The 20,358-nt window shown below is 53.8% G+C and overlaps 1 protein-coding gene and 1 non-coding gene across 4 annotated transcripts in view; one reads left to right on the top strand and one right to left on the bottom strand.

Annotated features, from left to right (window-relative positions):
• Zmiz1 (zinc finger MIZ-type containing 1) overlaps nucleotides 1–20,358 on the bottom strand; it is a 233,118-nt gene that overhangs the window by 194,852 nt on the left and 17,908 nt on the right. The gene's annotated exons all lie outside the window — the stretch shown is intronic.
• Nucleotides 13,903–14,009, top strand: LOC123455859. The gene has a single exon (XR_006634174.1). It is a non-coding gene; the product is annotated as a U6 spliceosomal RNA (small nuclear RNA).

The raw sequence follows: 20,358 nt of genomic DNA, 5'->3' as shown, positions 1-20,358 counted from the left end.
ATAGCCACGTGGTTCCACACAGGGTACCTAGGCTTGGGTGGGGGCACATGCATACACAAGTGAGCCCAGGGGTCAGGGTCGTGGAGGCAGCCAGGCCCAGGTCATGGGCACGGGGAGAAGGTGGCAGGTAGCCATCTTCAGGCGTGGGCAGGAGCCTTCGCAGCCACTGTACTGAGGAAGCTGGCAGTCCACGGTAGCCCCATAAATTAGGAAGCTGCCCGCTGCAGCCATTTAAGTTACTACTAGGTGCAGCCATCAGATGGAAGAAAGGCCCCAGGTTGGAAATAAAGAAGAGGGTGGATGTTGGAACTTGGCATTTTTCTTTTTACCCCAAGGCCACCTCTCCCACCTGCACCCCCTTGTTCTGCAGACCTCCTTGTTCTCTAGCCCTGCCTGGCTGCCATCTTTCCTCCTCTTCCTCACTTATACAAGCTGTTCCCCACCTTAAAGTGCACCCCTAGCTTGGGCATTGGCAAAAGCTTTAGACCTGGGCATATACAGGTGAGAAGTGGAAGGTCTATTCCTGGATAGGAACACTGTGGGCTGTCACCACCAGACCTAGCCTGGCGTCCTCTGGGCGGGGGGGTGGGGAGGCCCCTTCCCTTGGCTGGCATCACTTCCTGTTTGTAAAGTGGGGCTGAGAACAGGGCCTCCAGGGCGGCTCAAGCTGAGGATCTGCTGCTGGGGAAAAAAAAAAAGATCTCTTAGATGCTGATTAATTATAACTATTAATAATACAGCCATCTGCATCTCGTGGTAGAGTGCAGATGATTAAAACCGGGCCAGTGCCCGGGCGGCAGAATGAATGGATCTCCGGGTGGGCTATGAGTGTCACCGCCAGCCCAAGAGGGGATCTGTGGTGACAGAATACTGGGAAAGGATTGTTTACACTGATCAGATGGATGAGGAGAGGAGAGACAGCTAGGCAGGCAGACAAACAGACGGTGAGGACCTGCTCATCAGACAGTGAACAGCAGACAGTCTCCGGGGTTGAGCCTCTGGGCAGGGCTCTCGGTGCATGCTTGGGGGAGAAGAAGCCAGCTTCGCCCAGGCTTTTCTGCTCAGCCCTGCTCCACCTCCCAGAGCCTGGATGCTTGGGATGATGTAGTGTGCCAGGCACGGCCAAGCCCGCAGCAGATCCAGGCCACACCGCTTTGCACCTCTGCTTCGTGCTCTCCAGGATGAGTTGTTCTGACCGCTTGCCCACAGTGAGACAATGGATGTGGTCCACCATCCCTCTGCCCCATGACTCAGGCCCTCTGGCCAGACCACGTGCTTCTGCTGAGCATCCCTGTTGTGCTGCATGATAGGGCAACAGACCACACCAGGGCCTCTCCAGACCCTACTCTATGCCAGATGCTGTGAAGTCTGGTAACCCTCACAACAGCCTGTGTGGCATTGATGCCCATTTGATGGATGAGGAAACTGAGGTACAGAAAAACAAAAGAAGTCTGAAGTCTTAAATCCAAACCAGACCATCTGGCCTCCAAAAGTCTCATCCACCAGGGTACAGCAACTCCAAGAGAAGAATGAGTTAAATTCAAACATCGGGCTAGAGAGATGGCTTAGCAGTTAAGGCGCTTGTGGGCAAAGCCAAAGGACCCGGGTTCGTTTCCCCAGTACCCACATAAAGCCAGATGTACAAGGTGGCACATGTGTCTGGAGTTTGTGTATAGTGGCTAGAGGCCCTGGCGTGCCCATTCTCTCTCTATGTATCTACCTCTGTTTTTTCTCTCTCAAATAAATAAGTATTTTTTAAATTTTTAAAAATTTTTTATTAATTTATTTGAGAGCGACAGACACAGAGAGAAAGACAGATAGAGGGAGAGAGAGAGAATGGGCGCACCAGGGCTTCTAGCCTCTGCAAACAAACTCCAGACGCATGCGCCCCCTTGTGCATCTGGCTAACGTGGGACCTGGGGAACCGAGCCTCGAACCGGGGTCCTTAGGCTTCACAGGCAAGCGCTTAACCGCTAAGCCATCTCTCCAGCCCAATAAATATTTTTTAAAAGTTCAAACACCATCTTGCAGGGAGGGGAGGGAGGGCGGGTAATGGGGATTGAATCTCCTTCTTTTGAACTATCATTGCGACTAGAAGCTCAGGTGACCAGGAGATGAGTATCAAACATTCAGGCGAGATCTCTCCATTAGCCTGCTGTGTGACTTAAGCAAATTTCCAACCCTGGGCCTCATTTTCTCAGCTGTAAGGTGGGGTGCGAGAGATTGGCCAGACATGAAGGACATGGTGGTTGGGAGGGCTCTGGCAAGGATGAAATGGCACTGGTGGGGAGCGTATCTCTGAACCACAACCCAAATGCTGGAGGGGTCAGTCAAGAGCATTAGATGGGAGATGCAAAATCAAGATTGCCCGAGAAAACCCAGGGCACTTGGCCACTTGAAGGCCTATGAAGGGGGAAACATCACGCGCCAAGCAGGGCCGGGCACCTCCGCAGCCCTCTGCGTTTCTTCTCGGCTGTGGAGCAATCCTTCCAGACACTAGTCATCCATTCAATATCCAGCCCTGGAGCACAGGAAGCACACATGGCTTCCAGAGTCCGAGACCCGAGTGGCAGCGTTCTGGATCTCTCAAGGCCGGCAAGAACCATCCCAAGAGCACCTGCTAAATCTCCACCAGAGTCCATTACTCACTGATCGCCATGCTCTGCACCTGCGGGGCCATGTCACACAGCCACCAAGTGGAGTCAGCTCTTAGGTGATAAAGGTTCCCTTCCCATACCTGTGGGAGGCATTACTAATTGATCCCTGTGATTTCTTGCAGAGTTCTGATGGGGACTCTGACATTATTCTATATAACACTTCGGGCTCGGATCTGCTTTGGCTGCAAAGTCCTCCTGTGTTCTTGGTTCAAACTCCCCTGGAAATGAGCAGCAGGGATTTTTGTACTCCTCCATGTGGGAGACAGGAGGCCAGAGTATCTGCCTTTCCACAAGTCCTCTGGACCTCAGTAAGGAAGGACTGAACTTCCTGAGCCATTGGGGCAAGTGTCATGCCTGCAGCTGCCCACCTGTCTTCCTGGCCTTTGGCGAGGACGCCTGTCATCTGGATGGCGTCGTCGAAATATTCTTCTTGGGTTTGACTTACAGCTTTTGGGTAAACATATTTATTTAGGGCTGGGGTGAGGGCTCAGTGGCCAAATTCTTGCTGTACAAGTGTGAGGACCTAAGTCACAGTGAAATGGGTCTCACATCTACTGTCGTGTTAAACTTACATTGCTGGTGAGCGACGCTAACTTCATACTTAAAGTCACATGATAAAACTGTCCTAAAAAAATAATGCTGGGGGCTGGAGAGATGGCTTAGCGGTTAAACACTTGCCTGTGAAGCCATGTCTATGTGGGGCTTGTGGTGAGCATGTGAAATGCCAGCCCTGGAGAGGTAGGGACAGTGAATCCCTGTGGCTCCCTGGCTACCTAGTTAGCTGAACTGGTTCAGCAAGAGACCCTGTCACAAAAAAAGTAAGGTGCCATGGAACTCTGGCCTCCACACACATGAATATAAATACACATAGACATAAAAGTAAATATATTTTGTCTCTTGCTTGTTTGGAGGTAAGGTCTCGCTCTAGCACAGGCTAACCTAGAATTCACTATGTTGTCTCAGGGTGGCCTCAAACTCACAGTGATCCTCCTACCTCTGCCTCCTGAGTGTTGAGATTAAAGATGTGTGCCACCAGACCCAGCACATTTACTTTGTGTGTGGGGGTGGTGGGGTGAGGGTCTCACTCTAGCCCAAACTGACATGGAGTTTACTATGTAGTCTCAGGGTGGCCCTATCCTTCTACCTCTGCAAAGACAGATAGAGAGAAGAAAGACAGAGAGAGAATGAGCACAACAGGACCTCCAGCCACTGCAAACAAACTCCAGACGCATGTGCCACTTTGTGCATCTGGCTGTATGTGGGCATAGGAGAATTGAACCCAGGTCATTAGGCTTTGCAGGCAAGCGCCTAAACTGCTATGCCATCTCTCCAGCCCAACGTTACTTTTTTCTTTAATTAATTTATTTATTTGAGAGAGAGAGAGCATGCCATGTCAGGGCCTCCAGCCACTGCAAATGAACTCCAGATGCATATGCATCCTTGTGCATCTGGCTTATATGGGTCCTGGGGAATCAAATTGGGGTCCTTTGGCTTTGTAGGAAACTACCTTAAGTGCCAAGCCATCTTCTCCAGCCACCAACATTAGTTTTTAAAAATTTTTTTTTGGTTTAATTATTTGAGAACAACAGACAGAGAAAGAGGCAGAGAGAGAGAGAGAGATTGAGAAAGAGAAAGAGAGAGAGAGACAGAGAGAGAATGGGTGCACCAGGGCCTCCAGCCACTGCAAACGAACTCCAGACACATGTGCCACCTTGTGCATCTGGTTAATGTGGGTCCTGGGGAACCGAGCCTCGAACTGGGGTCCTTAGGCTTCACAGGCAAGTGTTTAACCGCTAAGCCATCTCTCCAGCCCCCCCCCAACATTACTTTTTAAAGACAATTTCATCATGTTACTTTAATCATGGAGTTAGCTTTGCTCACCAGCAGTGTAAGTTTAACACGACAGCAGATGTGTGAGCTGCTGCCCACTACAACCTGCAACTCCCAGGAGCCCACCTCTTAGAAAGGGGCACAGCAAGTTGGAGGCTGGCGTTGGTACTAGCAGAGGAACAGAGGGTCTTAGCGAGAGAGAGAAAAAGTTCTGATGAACATGAGGAACCTGAGGCTGGATCAGAGACAGGGGCCCACTGGCCGGAGGTCACACAGCACTGAGTGGCTGCGCCTGGCTGACGGAGGGGGCCTCTGATGGCACACAAGGGCCTTTCTCTCGGCTGGCACAGTCATGTTGATGCCACACGGAATCACACAGGCAGAGCAGAGTCACCCTGACCCGGCGGCTGGCGCGGGTAACAGCTTTCCCACCTGAGGTTAACTACTGTGATTTAAGAGGTTATTTGTCTTAATTTTCAGGAACCAGCTTCTCGGGGAGGAGATAAGTAACACATTGGGCTCGGGAAGCTCGTCTTTTAGAAAATATTTATAGCATTTCAAGACAGTTTGGTGGCAATTGGAATCAACATCTGCTCTTTTCCTCACTTTCCACAACAGCTCAAACCCTGAGCAGCTAGCATGCACTTGCGCTCTCCCAACACAACAACCAACACGTCAGCCGACAAAAGCGAAGCCATCGACTCTTTGAGAAAGAAAACACAGCCCTGCTGGCATGACTTCGGCTCACCTCTAAAAGTATCACTGGTGAACACCTCACCATGCTCCTCCCTATGAGCACCACTTAAGCCTCGGCCAGCAGGCCAGTCCCTTGTACCACCATGAGGTTCATGACCTCCTCTCGTTAGATTTAGAAGGAGTTCCCCCAACAGCAAAAGAGGCCTCCCCTCAAACTTGGATTCTGGCTGTGAAGTGGAGGATAGGAAGAGATGGTGGCCACAAGGCATCAGAGATCATCTGGGACCAGGGAACTTGCTGGCTGTCTGAGGATGTTGTGCGCGTGAGCTATACAAGGGCTTGGGCAGTAACTGTCCCCCCAGCCCTCCACAGGTAGCCCGACTTCCCCCACACTCACCCACTCCCCAGAACCCCACCCGGCCCATCCTCCCAGCTTTCACTCACACCATGACCCCCTTAGTCCCAAAGCCACATAACCCAAGGTCACCATGCAGGCCAGTACAAAACATGGGAGAGCCAGTTCTGTGTGCGCCCCCTGGTACTGGATTGGGGTCCATGAGGGGCAGCTGTTCTTGTCACAGGAAGAAGTCAGCCCACTTGAGAACAAGGCACGGCAGTGGCACTCAGTGCTTAGCTCCAGCCAAAAGGGAACCGTGGCCTATGACCACGGCTGTCACCTACGGGGGGGGGGGTTTCCAGGCCGAGGCGTGTGGGCGGAGCTCCCACCTCTCTGCCACAGGCTGCAAGCCACGCCTGTCCCGCGCAGTCTGCAGAAGGTCGTGGTCCCAGATGCACCAGGGAGGGCCTCTCCCAAGCCAGGCCAGGACAAAGCTCCCACCCACGCTGCCCACAAGAGGCTGGCAGCGTATCCCAGGGAGTATAGGGTCTGCCAGTCCCAGGCCTAGTGTGAGCTGCGCAGCCACTCTCTGCTCGAATGTCAACAGACACCCGCAGACCCAGTGCACACAGCAGCACCGCCCCTTGTCCTCCTGTCCCCCCCCTCCTCCACTGGCTCCTTCTAGATCTCCCGGCAGCCCAGGCAGTCAGACCCAAGGGTCAGAGAGCCATCCTTCGCTCTGAAGCTGTCCTAACCGGACCACCCACCACCCACATAAGGTACCCTCCACTTTCCCACAGCTTGTGTGCTCCTGTACTTATTGCATGTCTTAACTAGCTGATGACTGCTTATGTATTTCCTCTGCCCTCCAAGGTCCCGCTGCCCCCATCCCCAGGAACGAGCGAGTGAACATCCTCAAACTTACTCCCTCCTCACTGGGGAGAGATCTCTCTTCCCCTGGAGGCCAGGGCGCTGCAATGCCAGGAGCAGCGCACCAACCCCGTGAGCCAATCAGGCAGAGCAGAGTCCACGCCTCCTGAGGCCCAGCCACACCAGAGCAGGCGGGCACCTTGGCAGCAAACCCAGGACATCAAGTGGCTCCCAAATCTCCCTTGAGCCTTGAATGTCGCCTCTACCCATCGCATCCTGTGCCTGGAATCAAGCCAGCTAGGCCTTGGACTATAGCCTGGGCGTCTTCGGCAGGACTCCTGCCGGGCCCGGCCCGGCCCAAGTGGGGTTCCGGGGACTCTTTGAGCTTGCCTTGAACTGATGGATAATAGTAGCCTGCTCTCCCAGAGTGGCGCGGGCTGAGGGGCTGAGCCAAATTCAGGTCATGCCGCTCTACCCACAGTCCTGTGAGGGCTAAAAATAGCCATGTTTACACTAGCCGAGCCACTGCCTCTCAGTGAGCAGGCCCAGGGACTTACTACCATCCCAAGAGAGAGAGAGAGAGAGAGAGAGAGAGGGCGCTGATCCAAGTCAGGCAAGGGCCAGGGTTGGCTGCCTCGGCTGGCTTTAGGTGGGCAGTGAAGACACGCTTAGCAGGATGTGTATAGCAAGGCTGCTTTTATGCCAGGTGAAGGCTCTTCCTACAGCAGGAGACAACAAGAATGTGGCCAGATCTTGGGTCACAAGGGAGGGAGGGCGCCCCGCATCCTGACACCTCTCAGACACCCTGACGGTACAGAGTCCAAGAGGCACACACAAGTCTAATCTGCCCTGGTGATCACAGTAGGTCACTCACCCTTTCTGGCCCTCAGCTCCCTCACTCACTGTGGGTAGCAGCTGCTCCTCAAAGGGCGGGCTCAGAGCGGAGGGGCGGGGGCGGGGGCGCAGGGGGCTCCATGCTGCGGGGCGCACATGTTGGCAGGGAGGGCCCTGTAAAAGTTGCAGCCACCACCCCTGGGCCCTAAAGCTGTCTTTGTGGCAGGTCACAACACACCTGGCAGGACACCCGTCTCTCCTGGCCCTGTGCCTCCTCTTCCTCCCCGCCCTGGTTCACCCTGATGGACTTTAACACTGGAAGGGGGGGGGGCGGTCAATGCCTAGAGAGAGCCCCTCCCTCTGATCCACTCCAAGCCGCAGCTCTGTCGATCTGGCCGCACCACACAGCAACGCAGGCCTGGCCTCTGCAGAGACCATGGCTGTCACAAGCATGGACCTCACCCCCGACCCAGCCCCAGAAGAGTGTCCTAAGGGCCTCAGCTTCCAGGACACAATAGCCCTGTCCTTCCTTCTCTGACTGGGAGGCCTGCCTGGCCAGATAGGTACAAAGTCCAGACCACTGGGCTAGCTCCAAGAGCCATACCCCTCAGACGACAGCCTACTGGTGTCCTTGCTGCTCCCATCACTGCCTGGCCAGCTCTCCTCACCCCAACTCCACAGGGCGGCACAGGAAGAACCCCTGTTAAGTATGTGCTGACCCACCCTCGAGGGAAGAGTTCCCTCCTCTCTCCTTGCTCCTCCAGTCAAACCGACAACCCCACCAAGGGCTCCTCATGGTCCTTACATCTGCGGTCAGCTCTGAAAGACCCCTGGGGGCATCAGGGTCCCTGTGTTTCTCGGATCTGCCAGGCTTCATCGTGTGTGTGTGTGTGTGTGTGTGTGTGTGTGTGTGTGTTTAGATATAAGATATAAATACACACATAGATACACACACACACGCATACACATTTACCTATTTATTTTATTTGAGAGAGAATGAAAGGGCTGCTACAAAGCAACTCCAGACGCACGTGCCACTTTGTGCATCTGGCTTCAGGGAGGTGCTGGGGAACCAAACTCAGGCCATCAGGCTTTTACAAGCAAGCGCCTTGAACAGCTGGCTCATCTCTCCGGCCCTCTCTGCCCGGCTTCTAATGCGCCTGCCTAGGTATGCTGGCTGAACCTCAGCGTCTCTACCCAGTTAACAAGGCCCGGGCTCTGTGTGCTGCGCCTCAGACCCTCTCTCCTGAGCCACAGAGGGGGTTCCGGGGCCCAGTGAGAACGAGCCACAGTCAAGCACTACAAGACATGCCTCTCCACATCATAGCTGGCGACCTCACCCTTCAGCTTTCCTCCTTTAAGGCACAGTTGGCATTCAAGGTCCCCAGGATATACTCAGGTCCCGCTAAGCTCTGTAGCTTCCCAGCCACGATGCCCTCCTCCAGCCCCTTTCTGCTAAGCAAGTCCAAAGTCATCCTTCAGGAGGCAGCTCAGAGGCTTCCTCCTCGTCCTCCTCTTTCTCCTCCTCCTCCTTCGGGAAGCCTTCCCTGAGTGCCTTTCGCCAGCAGACTGACCTCAACCTGCCCCTCCTCAGGGCTCCCCTTGGCAGCTCTCTTGACCACAGCCACTAGACTCTCTAGCTGTGGGAAGTTCCTGGCCCGTCTTGCTCCCCAGCAAGGCTCTGAGCTCCTGGGGCTGAGCCATGACCACTCATCCAGGGACTGGCATGGGCTGCCATACCACAGCAGTGAGGGTCACCTGGGGTAAAACCAAGTCAGTGAGCCCCTAGGAGGGAAGGGGAGATGGCTGCTCCTTGCAAACTACCTGCAGCCGCTGGCCCCCCCCTAACATTGGACTTCCTTAGTTACCTCACCCTGCGCCCCCTTCCCAGAGGCAAGCACTTTCATGATGGGGAAAGGGGACACTCCCTCAAGCTCAAGCCATGGGGGCCATGGAACTGGAGATGGCAAAGAGTAAGAATGCCAGGTTGGGCAGTGAGGGACCTCTCCCTATTGGCATGCAGAGCAGGACTTCTGTCCTCCACACCTAACAAGATCCTTCCTCCTTCCTGAGCACCCCCATCCCCACCCCACCCCACCCCACTCCCCAGAGCCTCACACAGCCCTCCTGCAAGTACAAACCCACACTGAGGCAGCCAGGATCAAATCCAAAGGTTCCACAGAGCCAGGGGAGGGAGAGGCATCTCAAAGGTAGCCTAGGGTATGTGAGGGATTGGAGGCAGGGAGGGGGCGGGCGGGCAACACCTTGTCCAGAGCAGTGTGGGGTCCCTGTGCCACAGAGCTCCTGGGAGCGCTGGCCTTCCAGCACAGGCACGCAGGTCCCTCGTGGCAGGCTGCAGCAGGTCAGTGACATGGCAAAGGCACCCCCGGCCCTCATGGCCCAGGAGACTTCAGGCTCTGGTTTGCAGGATGGAGCTGTTCCAAAGGGGCTACAGGCCTCTGAGGACATAGCAGAAGACCAAACCTCCAGCCTCCTTCCAGAGTTCACTAGCAATGTGTGTCCTTTGCCTCATCAGTCACGGACCACCATCAAGTCCCCTGAGGAGCCAAACTCTGGTCCCTGGTCTCAAACACTCCTAGACCCCTGGGAAAGCCTGAGCCCACTCACGCTCCCACAGTTAATCTCCTTGTTGATGAGCCTGACCTCATGGGTCAGGCCCCTGCGGGGGGGATGGGGGGGAGGTCTCTCTGTTCACACGGGCACTTGAAGATCAGTGTGACCCTAGCCATGTGGGCAGCTCAGGTCCCCAGGCTTTGGCATCATGTAGGCTCAAATCCTAGCCCTGCTTCTAACCAACTGGATAGGTTTGGATGGCCCCCAGTGGGGTAGAGCAATTTCCTCTGAATTGTAACACTTCGGCCTGAAGAGAGGTTCTAGAAGTTCCAAATTGAAACACAGGCTAGTTACGACTTCAGAAGTAAACAAGTATCAGGACCTCACAGGTCATAGAAAGTTCCAGAAATTTAAAAGACTCACAAGGCCTCCTCCCAAGATACAGCAGGAGTAAGACTGCTTGGGAAAATAAGACTTGTAGGCCAGCCAAGCTGCCTGCAAGTTGCATATTAAGTTCCTTTGATGCAGCTTTAAAAATTGATTTATTTATTTGAGAGAGAGGATAGGGAAAGAGGCAAAAAAAAAAAAATTGGATGTGCCAGGGTCTCTAGCCATTCAAACAAACTCCAGACACATGCACCACCTTGTGCATCTGGCCTACGTGGGTTCTGGGGAGTTGAACCTGGATCCGTGGATTTCACAGGCAAGCGCCTTAACCGCTGAGCCATCTCTCCAGCCCTGATGCAGCTGTTGTGAGCCGTCACCTATGCTGAGGTGGGCTTTTCAGAGATGCAGCGGGTGAATGGTAAGTAACCTTAATAAATTCACTGGTTCATGAAGCCAGGCTACGGTAGAATCGTTTATTCAGTCTGCTGTCACGGCCTTAGTTTTGGAGGGGGAGGGTGTGAAGCGATGCTTGCTCCTGTCTCCCCAGAAAAGTCAATGCAACATACAATTTGTCATGCATCTCTGCTCCTAAGAGCCCTCAAGTTAGGTGGTACCTCCATTCCTATGCCCATTTAACAGGTGAAGAAACTGAGGTACAGGAAGCCTGAGACACTTGCCCAAGGTTAGCCGGCTGGTAAACACAGGAGTTGGGATTTGGGGCCCAACAGCTTGGCTCCAATGCCCATGCACCAGCTCTTGTGACACAGTGTATCCAAAAGATTGCTCCCTGCTCTTCCATGGCCCTGAGGTCCAGCCTGTGGCTACTCCTCACCCCTATATGAACTCCCAAGATTCACCAGAGCTCCCGGCCTGGGCCCACATAGCTACCCCCATCTCACAAGCCCTGCTCATGCGTCTGCCCACAAACTTCAGCTCTGACTCCCCATATTCCCAAACCCCAGGATTCCATCAGGGCATCTGGGGGTCCCCAAGGCAAGACCTAGTTGTGTATTGAACCAGGCAGGGTCTCACTCAAAGCTGGCTCAGTGAGTAAGCGACCCAGGAGATCAGACCAAAGTCCTCCGGTTCTCCTGTCCACATTGGCCCATGCAGCTCTGGTCATGTCCCCCTGAAGGGTCTCCGGGGCGGGTGGAGGACACCTCCAATAGCTCCTCTTCCTCATACTGAGGATGGGTGGGGTTAGCGACCAAGAAGCCCAAGGAGAGAAGCCACAAAGACCACATAGGTAGTGAGCACAAAAGCCCAAAGTGACAGAAATTGATAAAAACTTCACCGTGCCACTGACACCCCATATATCAAAGGCCCCAAATCTCATTCTCTGCTTGCCTCCAATTTCTATCAGAGCTTGCCAGCTGCACATTTATTGAGAAGTTTGTGATCTGACAGGCACTGTATTACCAACATTAATGATGCATCAGTCTCTAGAATTACTGGGGAAACAGTCCAATTGATTTCATTATCATCTGGAGTTCTTCACGTTTCATCCCAGGCAGCTCGCTACCAGGGTCTGAGCAAGGACTGGAGTGAGTCAACAGTGCCAGGCCAGACAACCGCAGGCCAGAGAACCTATGCCTCTGTGGGGACCCTGGGCGACGGTCCCAGCACACACAGTTCCGTCCCTCCACCCTCTGCGACAGCAGGAGGACTGTAAACACAGCAGGTGGTACTCACAAGGATGATGGAACTAGGGCTGGTGGAATGGCTTAGCAGTTAGGGCATTTACTTGAGAAGCCTAAAGACCCTGGTTCGATTCCCCAGGACCCACGTAAGCCAGATGCACAAGGGGGGAGGGACACATGTGTCTGGAGTTCGTTTGTAGTGGCTGAAGGCCCTGGCACACCCATTCTCTCTGTCTATTGCTCTCTCTCAAATACATAAATTATTAATTTTTTTAAAAAAGAACGAGGGATCTAAAGCCAGCCAGACTTTCCATTCATGCCCCCAAAGATAGCGGCAGTCTTCTGGAGATAGAAACAGTACGAGGGCCGGGGCAGGAAGCCCAGCACAGAACCCACCAGCAGCTGTGGGCCACGTCCATGCCTAGACATATGTTCCCAGCAGGCGGACCACTCTGCGGGTTCTCCAGAGGCAAGAGGCACTTAAGATGTGCACAGTGTCTGCCTCACTGCCAGGGATGCTGTCCACTGTCCCCAGCCACTCAGGCCTCTTTTCTGCTGCCCACCCTCCTTCGTCGAAAAGGCTGCCTCAGGAAGATCGTTTTGGCGACAGGCTCTCACACCCACCACCTAGAATTTCCCACCCGGCACCCGTTTCTTTCTGAGCACTTATCATGATTGGTAAGAGTGCGTCTCTTCCCTTTGTTTATATAAGCGCCCCCGGCCTATGGGCATCCTTCCTGTTCTGGTCACAATCCTAACCCTGATGGGCAACTGGCTGGTCCCATCCAGCCCCTTGGCCCTGCCCCTCGGGAAGGCAATGGTTCGGATCAAGAAGTACAGGAGAAGCTGAGTGTAGTTGCAGACGTCTGTAACCCCAGTTCTGTGCGGAGCAGAGACCAGAGAATTGCTGGGGCTTGTACCAGAATCAGTGAGAGGGGGGGACGACACTTGGCATTCTCCCCGGCCTCTGTGCACTCACACACGAGTGCATGCATCTGCACATACATGCCAGTGTGTACACCATCCCTCTGCCGCCACACCTAGCACATCACAATACCACCACACACACGTACACACAAAGTACTGGAGAAAACACGCAGTCGTTTCAGAACTAAGTTGCCTCCTCTTGTGACGTGTTCTCATATCTTGCTCACTGTGGAACAGGTGTCACCTCGAGACCTTCCTCCACATGCAGCTTCCGGTAACAACACTCCCGGCAGCAGGGTTTGTGGGAAGCCAGGGGCTTGAGGTCAGGCCAGGTGCTGGGTTCAAATTCTGAACCCCATCACTTTTAGCATCAAACACAGCAGCACTACATTCTGCCAATAACCTGCCTGCAAAGTGAGTGTCAAAGGCCTGTGGCCCCAGATACCTCTGGAGACTTTTGGGGTTTGGTGGCAGAAGGGATGAGTCCCCGAGTCACCACGAGCAGTCTATACTTAAGGTGGCTTTAAAGTGATTGACTTTGAATGCAAGCTCTGGGGAGCCTAGACAGCCTAGGATGGGCATATAAGAATGATGATTTAGGGGCTAGAGAGATGGCTTAGTGGCTAAGCGTTGCCTATGAAGCCTGAGGACTTCAATTTGAGGCTCAATTCCCCAGGACCCACGTAAGGCAGATACACAAAGCGGCGCACGCGTCTGGAGTTCGCTTGCAGTGTCTGGAGGCTCTGGCGCACCCATTATCTCTCTCGTTGTCTATTTGTCTCTTTCTCTGCCTGTTGCTCTCAAATAAATAAATAAAAATCAAAAAATGATGATTTAGCTGGGTGTGGTGGCACACACCTTTAATCCCAGCACTCAGGAGGCAGAGGTAGGAGGATCGCTGTGAGTTCAAGGACAGCCTAAGACTACACAGTGAATTCCAGGTCAGCCTGGGCTAGAGCGAGACACTACCTCGAAAAAAAATCAAAAAACAAGTAAATAAATAAATGAAAAATAAGAGAATGAGGACTGGTCACTTAGGAAGAGACTCGTTGCCCCAAAAGGGACGAGGGACGAGGGGCGACCTTACTCACGGTACGGCCATCTGCACTCAGCCTGGGGTAAGAAAGATTAAAAAAAAACCCACTTCGCTGTGCTCACTTCGGCAGCACATACACTACCATTGGAATGATACAGAGAAGGTTGGCATGGCCCCTGTGCAAGGGCGACACGCAAGTTCATGAAGGGTTCCTTATTAAAAACAAAATAACAACAACAAAAAACCACTCAGCTATCTGGGAGAGCAGCCAGACAGCAGGAAGACCCAGGCAGTGGACCAGCCCAGGCAGACACTAAGGGTCGCTCCACAAGAGCCCCGTCAGGAAGGAAGTAGGCAGCCATAGCTCTAGGGCCTCATGGGGCGATCTCTGAACCATGAATATTACGGCTATTATTGTTATTTAGTACTATCTGGAATTAAATCAGAAGAACATTTGACTTAATAGATAGTGTTCCGACTTGAAAATAGAGTTTTTCTCCTGAAATAAATATTACTGGCATAATTTATTTATGAGTATTCACCATGGGGCTGGCTCTACGCTGAGCACTAGGCGTACATTATTATATTTCATCCTCCTAACAACCCTACTGTCCCCACTGTAAGCTCCATGAAACTGAGGCTCCGAGAGAGGGGACGTCCATGCTTCAAGTCCAACAGGTGGGAGGCGTGGTGTGAACGTAAGTCTGGTCCAAGAGCCACAGCCCCTGCACCGTGTGGCCCATGTGTCCCAGTGCTCTGACCAGGTGGGTAAGATATGGAGGCCCAGGGAGAGGCTTTGGACTGGTCCCAAGTCACCCACCCAGCTTTCAGAGGGTCTTCTCACTTCATCCTCACAGCAGCCTGGCGAGTAAGTAGCACCCACTTGATAGGCAAGAACGGAAGGATCCGGGGAGAAAAGGGCCTGCAGGTGGCCGTGGGAGGGCTGAAAGCTGGATGCAAGCTGGGGAGACTGGGACCCACTGGGCAATCAGTAACTCCAGACTCTCCCAGCCCCCAGGGTCCCTGCCCAAGGGCTCCCTCAGCAGCCCAGGTCAGCACCTGCACAGACCGGGCTCTGCACCCAGCGAACTCTGCCAGCAGCCTCTGGGTAAACAGGCCTGGCTACAGCCGGACTCGCCCAGCTGGCTTGTGCCCGGGGAGCCAGTCAGAGCACGGGTTCCTTGGCATTTCAGCAGTCCTCACTGAAGCAGGTTTTTCTGCTCAAAGGGCAGCTGTGACGCGCGGGACGGGGCTGTGGTGTCAATATGAGTCCAGCATTGTCAGGCAGGGGACAGACAATGCCCTGGGCAGACTGTTTATTTATAAATCCACCCAGAGCTCACACGGCCTTTCCGTGCAGCTCCTGTCCCTGATGCAGTCTTCTTCCTGTGAGTCAAACGGGCTTGCCCAATGTTGATTAAAATCATCCCCCCAAAAGCTCTTTTATCTCCCCAATACAGAAAGTCCTCCAGCCCCATTCCTCCTAGAAAGAGGAAGAAATCCTCCCACTGCCGCTTGGGACTAGCCCAGGGACCAGGGGGCGGGGATGGGAGAAGAGAAGGTTCTGATCCCCTCAACCCGCATTCAAATCCTGCAGCGGTCAGCGGCCATCATTCCACACAGCACACTGCTCGCCCTGTGTCCCAGGCAGGAATACCACAGCCCTCCCCACCGGGGGTTCCCTGGAGACTTAAATGAGATCATGTGCAGAAATTGTGTGGCCCGGGCTGAGGAGATGGCTCAGCGGCTAAAGCACTTGTCTGCAAAGTCTAAAGTCCCATGTTCGATTCCCCAGTAGCCACATAAATTTAGATGGACAAAGTGGCATGTGCATCTGGAGTTCGTTCACAGCAGCTAGAAGCCCTGATGTGCCCATTCTCTCTCGGACTCTTTCTCTCTCTCTCTCAAATAATAAACAAATACTTTTAAGAAAGAAAGAGAGAGAGAGACAGGAAGGAAGGAAGGAAGGAAGGAAGGAAGGAAGGAAGGAAGGAAGGAAGGAAGGAAGGAAGGAAGGAAGGGCAGGGGTTCTATGAAGCCTCCTGGACATGGGGGTGACTGCGACTGAACAAGTAACTGTCACCACTGACTTAAAGCCTGGACCTGCTGCCCATCTGCTTCTTACTGGGTGACTTCCAATTGGTTCTGTCCACTCGTTGAGCCTCAAGTCCCCTCCCCTGTTCAGGATCGCCAAAGAGCTACCATTGGCTGGTAGCATCACATTGCCAAGTGACTGTATCACATATCGGGGTGCTATTTCCGGAACTCTCTTCATTCTCTCAGGGCTGTCTTATCAGTAAAACAGAATCTCTTTTTTTAAAAAAAAAAAATGGGGCTAAAAAAAAAAACTACAGCCAGGCATGGTGGCGCACGTCTTTAATCCCAGCACTCGGAAGGCAGAGGTAGGAAGATCGCCGTGAGTTTGAGGCCACCCTGAGACTGTACAGTGAATTTCAGGTAAGCCTGAGATAGAGTGAAACCCTACGTCGAAACAAAAAAAGTAAAAAAATGGGGCTGGAGGGATGACTTAGCCATTAAAGTGTTTTCCTGCAAGGCCAAAGGACCCAGGTTCGATTCCCTAGGACCCACGTTAACCAGATGCACAAGGGGGCGCACACGTCTGGAGTTCATTTGCAGTGGCTGGAGGCCCTGGTGGGTCCATTCCCCCCCCCCGCCCCCGTCAAATAAATAAATAAAATATTTTTTTTAAAGGTATATTTTGTAGCAAGGCACCTAATGGCCTCTGTGGCTAGAGCTCAGTTTAAGCATCACTTACTGACATGTGCCTTGTGCCAAGTTTTTCTGGGAATGACAGGGGTGTGTCACCCAGCAGCCTGCACAGCAAGAGCAAGCAAAAGCAAAATGGGTGTGGCGGCGCACCCCTTTAACGCCAGCATTTGGGAGGCAGAGGCAGAAGGATCGCAGTGAGTTCAAGGCCAGCCTGAGACTACAGAGTGAATTCCAGGTCAGCCTGGGCTTGATAAAGATTTTACCTCAAAAAAAAATTATATATACATGGTCACATCTTAGCCTATGCTCTGATGATCTGTATTAGGGGACACGGGAGACAAGTCTAGAAGCCTGGTGGCGGCAGGTGCGTCAGGGCTGTGGTCGTGAAGCAGAGAGGCCAGTGGGAATGCAGGTTACTCGGTGAACACGGACTCATGCACAGAGATACTGAGGTGGGTCTTCAGGTGGCAGGCTTCAAGCTGAGATAGAGGTGAGGTCAAGGCGACACAGTGGGCCCCCCCAAGGTGGGGACCACCTTGAAGGGAACCTCAGTTTCAGACAAGGCGAGTGGCAGAAGGTAAACAGCTGACCAGGGGTCATACCGATACCCGAGACTCAGGTAGTGCCCATGAGCTCCTGCAGTGGTACTGGCCCTATGGGCACCCTTTTGCTTTCTGTTTCTCTGAGAGGGCAGCTCCAGATGGACCAGCGATGGGGAACGCAAGGCTGCACATGGCTCACGGCCCAGCAGCCTGGCCCCTCTCCCTGAGACGCTGAGCATCCCTTCGAATGGTCTCATTGTTCTCGCACGGCGAAGCCTTGCTACGGCAGGGCACAGACTCCTGGAGAAATAAATAAACGGGGGTCCTGCATGCCAGTGTGGCGTCTGACTGTATCCCACCTCCTGCCGTCACACCACCGTGTGCCCCAGGCCGACTGCAGCCCCTCTGGCCTCGCTCTGAGAGGGAACAGTAGGGCCTTCTCCTACTCCAAGTGTTTCTCTCCTTCCAAAAGCCTTGAGCAATGTCCCCTCAGGGTGATGGGGACAGTCCCTCGGTCTCAGTGTTTCGTGCGTCGTGATTTTTCTTCCTTTTTTTTTGTTTGTTTTTCGAGGTAGGGTCTCACTCTGGCCCAGGCTGGCCTGGAATTAGCTCTGTAGTCTCAGGGTGGCCTTGAACTCATGGCGATCCTCCTACCTCTGCCTCCCAAGTACTGGGATTAAAGGCGTGCGCCACCACGCCCGGCTTGTGCGTCGTGATTTTTCGGCAACTTCCCTCCTCGTTATTTCAGAGACCTTGGGAAAAATGTACCATAGAAGGCACTAGGACATGAACCCCTACATCCCAGCATGTTTCCCCAGCTATAAGATGAGGTGGCTTGGGCTGGAGAGATGGCTTAGCGGTTAAGCGCTTGCCTGTGAAGCCTAAGGACCCCGGTTCAAGGCTCGGTTCCCCAGGTCCCACGTTAGCCAGATGCACAAGGGGGCGCACGCGTCTGGAGTTCGTTTGCAGAGGCTGGAAGCCCTGGCACGCCCATTCTCTCTCTCTCCCTCTATCTGTCTTTCTCTCTGTGTCTGTCGCCCTCAAATAAATAAAAAACGAACAAAAAATACTTAAAAAAAAAAAAAGATGATATGGCTTGACTCAAAGATGGTGGGCTGTCTCCCAGGTCCCACCTGCTAGCTAACTGACACAGCAGGAGGGTTGAGTCCCTGGAGGTTTGCCCGGCAGGTAGGAGGAAGAGGAGAGAAAGGCAGGATGGAGGCGAGCTGGGCCGTCCGTGGCTACAGAAGCCTTAAAAGCTGGTAAAAGGCTTAATCCTGCATAATGACTTACAAAGTGACAAGTAAAATAGATTTACCGTGACAGCTTGAAAGGAGTACCACAGAAATAAAATTACACTCCCGCTCATCCTGGCTTTCTGCAACCTGTCCCCTCCCTTCTGGAAAACAGGAGTTGCAGAGGGCACACTTGGGCACATGCACATGAGAGGAGCAGTGAGGGGACCTGGGGACAAAGAAGGCAAGGTGTGACCCCTGTCCTTTGTTGGTGCAATGAGCCAGGGTTGGGTCTGTCTCTACCCCTCAGGATGATGAGCTCACGGCCCTTCAAGCTTGGGCGGGGGGGGGGGGAGCTTCCATTAACAGGATATTCCGTTGACACCGTTGGGTGTCATCCTACCTTCAGACACGCATAGCACATGCCTCCCCATGATGTCCGGGCCCAGCACCCCCTCCCATTTCTACCTCCCTTGGTTCAGATGTCACAACTTTCAGGACCCTCGGGGAGGGTAAGAATTCATCTCACGGCAAACAAGTGAGCTCCCTGCAGCAATGTGACATCTCGCTCTCCACCCACACCAGTGTCTTTGAATCTGTTTATGCCATCACCACGGGAGATGGAACGTGCCATGAGGCTCCAGCCAATAAGGACAGTGGTCAGTGACACTCTGCTTCTGCTGAACACCGGAAAGCGTCTTCTACTAGGGCCACCCAGCCAGAAGCCTGAAGCCGCCTGTCCTGTCCACCCCGGGGAAGTGGCCCACACACCTGCGAGGGGCTGTCTGTTGGGAGCAAGGAGGATAATTATGGTCCTAAGGTTACTCAGACGTGACAACATATTTAAAAGAAAAATCAAGAGGAGACATCACGTAAGGAGAAAGACCCAGATTCCCCCAGGTAGCTGAAGGATCCAGAACAGCTTAGCCCTGCCCGTCTCCACTCATTCCTTCCTCAAAAAAGTGGACAAGACCTCCTACCTAAGGGACATAAGAACTTCCTCAGGTGAATGCGGACTGACACATGTCTGCAGCCATTTGTGGTAGGGACCAAAGGCCACTCTGGTGTCAGGCCTGGCTTAGCGCGCACAGAGCTCATGGCCCTCCCATTCCCCCGTGGCCCAGCAAGTGCCCAGCGTGTGAGCAGGGAAAAGGTGGCAGGGATAGGAGGGACAGCCATCAGGGGCTAGGCTGGGGACCTCCCAACCTCTTACAGCCTGTGCCCTGCTCTAGTTAAAAACTGGCAGGGCCCAGCGCAGTAAGGTTGTGAGGCTCCAATACATCCCTCCCTGTCACCTCTCACTGACATCTGGTAACTCGCAGCTGGGAAAAACTGAAATGCTGCCCTGTGCCTTTAACTGACAGAGTCCAGGACGTGCCTAGGCAGGCCTGGACAACGTGTTTACTCAACTGAAGGTGGCCCTCCCCCAGCTGGCAAGCTGGGGTTATTTGCCATAGACTCGCCTGGTGTGAGGGCTGCCTACAAGGCCTCAGCCCCTGGCCCTGCCCAGGGTCTTGCCCAAGAGGCCCTGCAGCCTGGCCAGGCTACTGCTACTGCTGAGCCAATTCTCCCAGGAAGCTGAGCAGGGTGGATGGACTGCAAGGCAGGGACAGCTGACTCACAGGTGTCCTCAGACCCAGCGCCTTTGCGCAAAACATCCCGGCCACGGGGACGCTCGGAGAGCCAGGCCAGGCCCTCTGCTGCAACTGGCAGGGGTCAGGCCAAGGGGGCCCCAGGGTTCACGAGCCCTGTGGCTCCAGCCCTGTGATGGGGTTCTCTCTCAGAGTCTGCGGGTCACTTCCACGTTCACTTCTACAGGAGTCTAACTGTGTAGACACGAGTTCCAAACCACCAACCCACCCTCCCCGTGTCAGGGACGGAGTCATTGCTTATTCACCATGCAGGGAGCATTCTAGAGCATTCTGGAATGCTTGCTAGGTGCCAGGCAGGGTACTGGGGGTCGGTGAGTCAGAAATGAAGATGGTGGTGGTCCTCCTGCCAACCAAGGCTGCGACAGACTCCAGCCAACAGTGCCCGGGGAACTAGGGCCAGGGAACCTATAC

The sequence above is a fragment of the Jaculus jaculus genome, chromosome 18 (genome assembly GCF_020740685.1).
Source record: "Jaculus jaculus isolate mJacJac1 chromosome 18, mJacJac1.mat.Y.cur, whole genome shotgun sequence".
NCBI lineage: Eukaryota > Metazoa > Chordata > Mammalia > Rodentia > Dipodidae > Jaculus > Jaculus jaculus.
The sequence above is the reverse complement of the archived record's forward strand: the minus strand, read 5'-3'. Positions and strand labels throughout refer to the sequence as shown.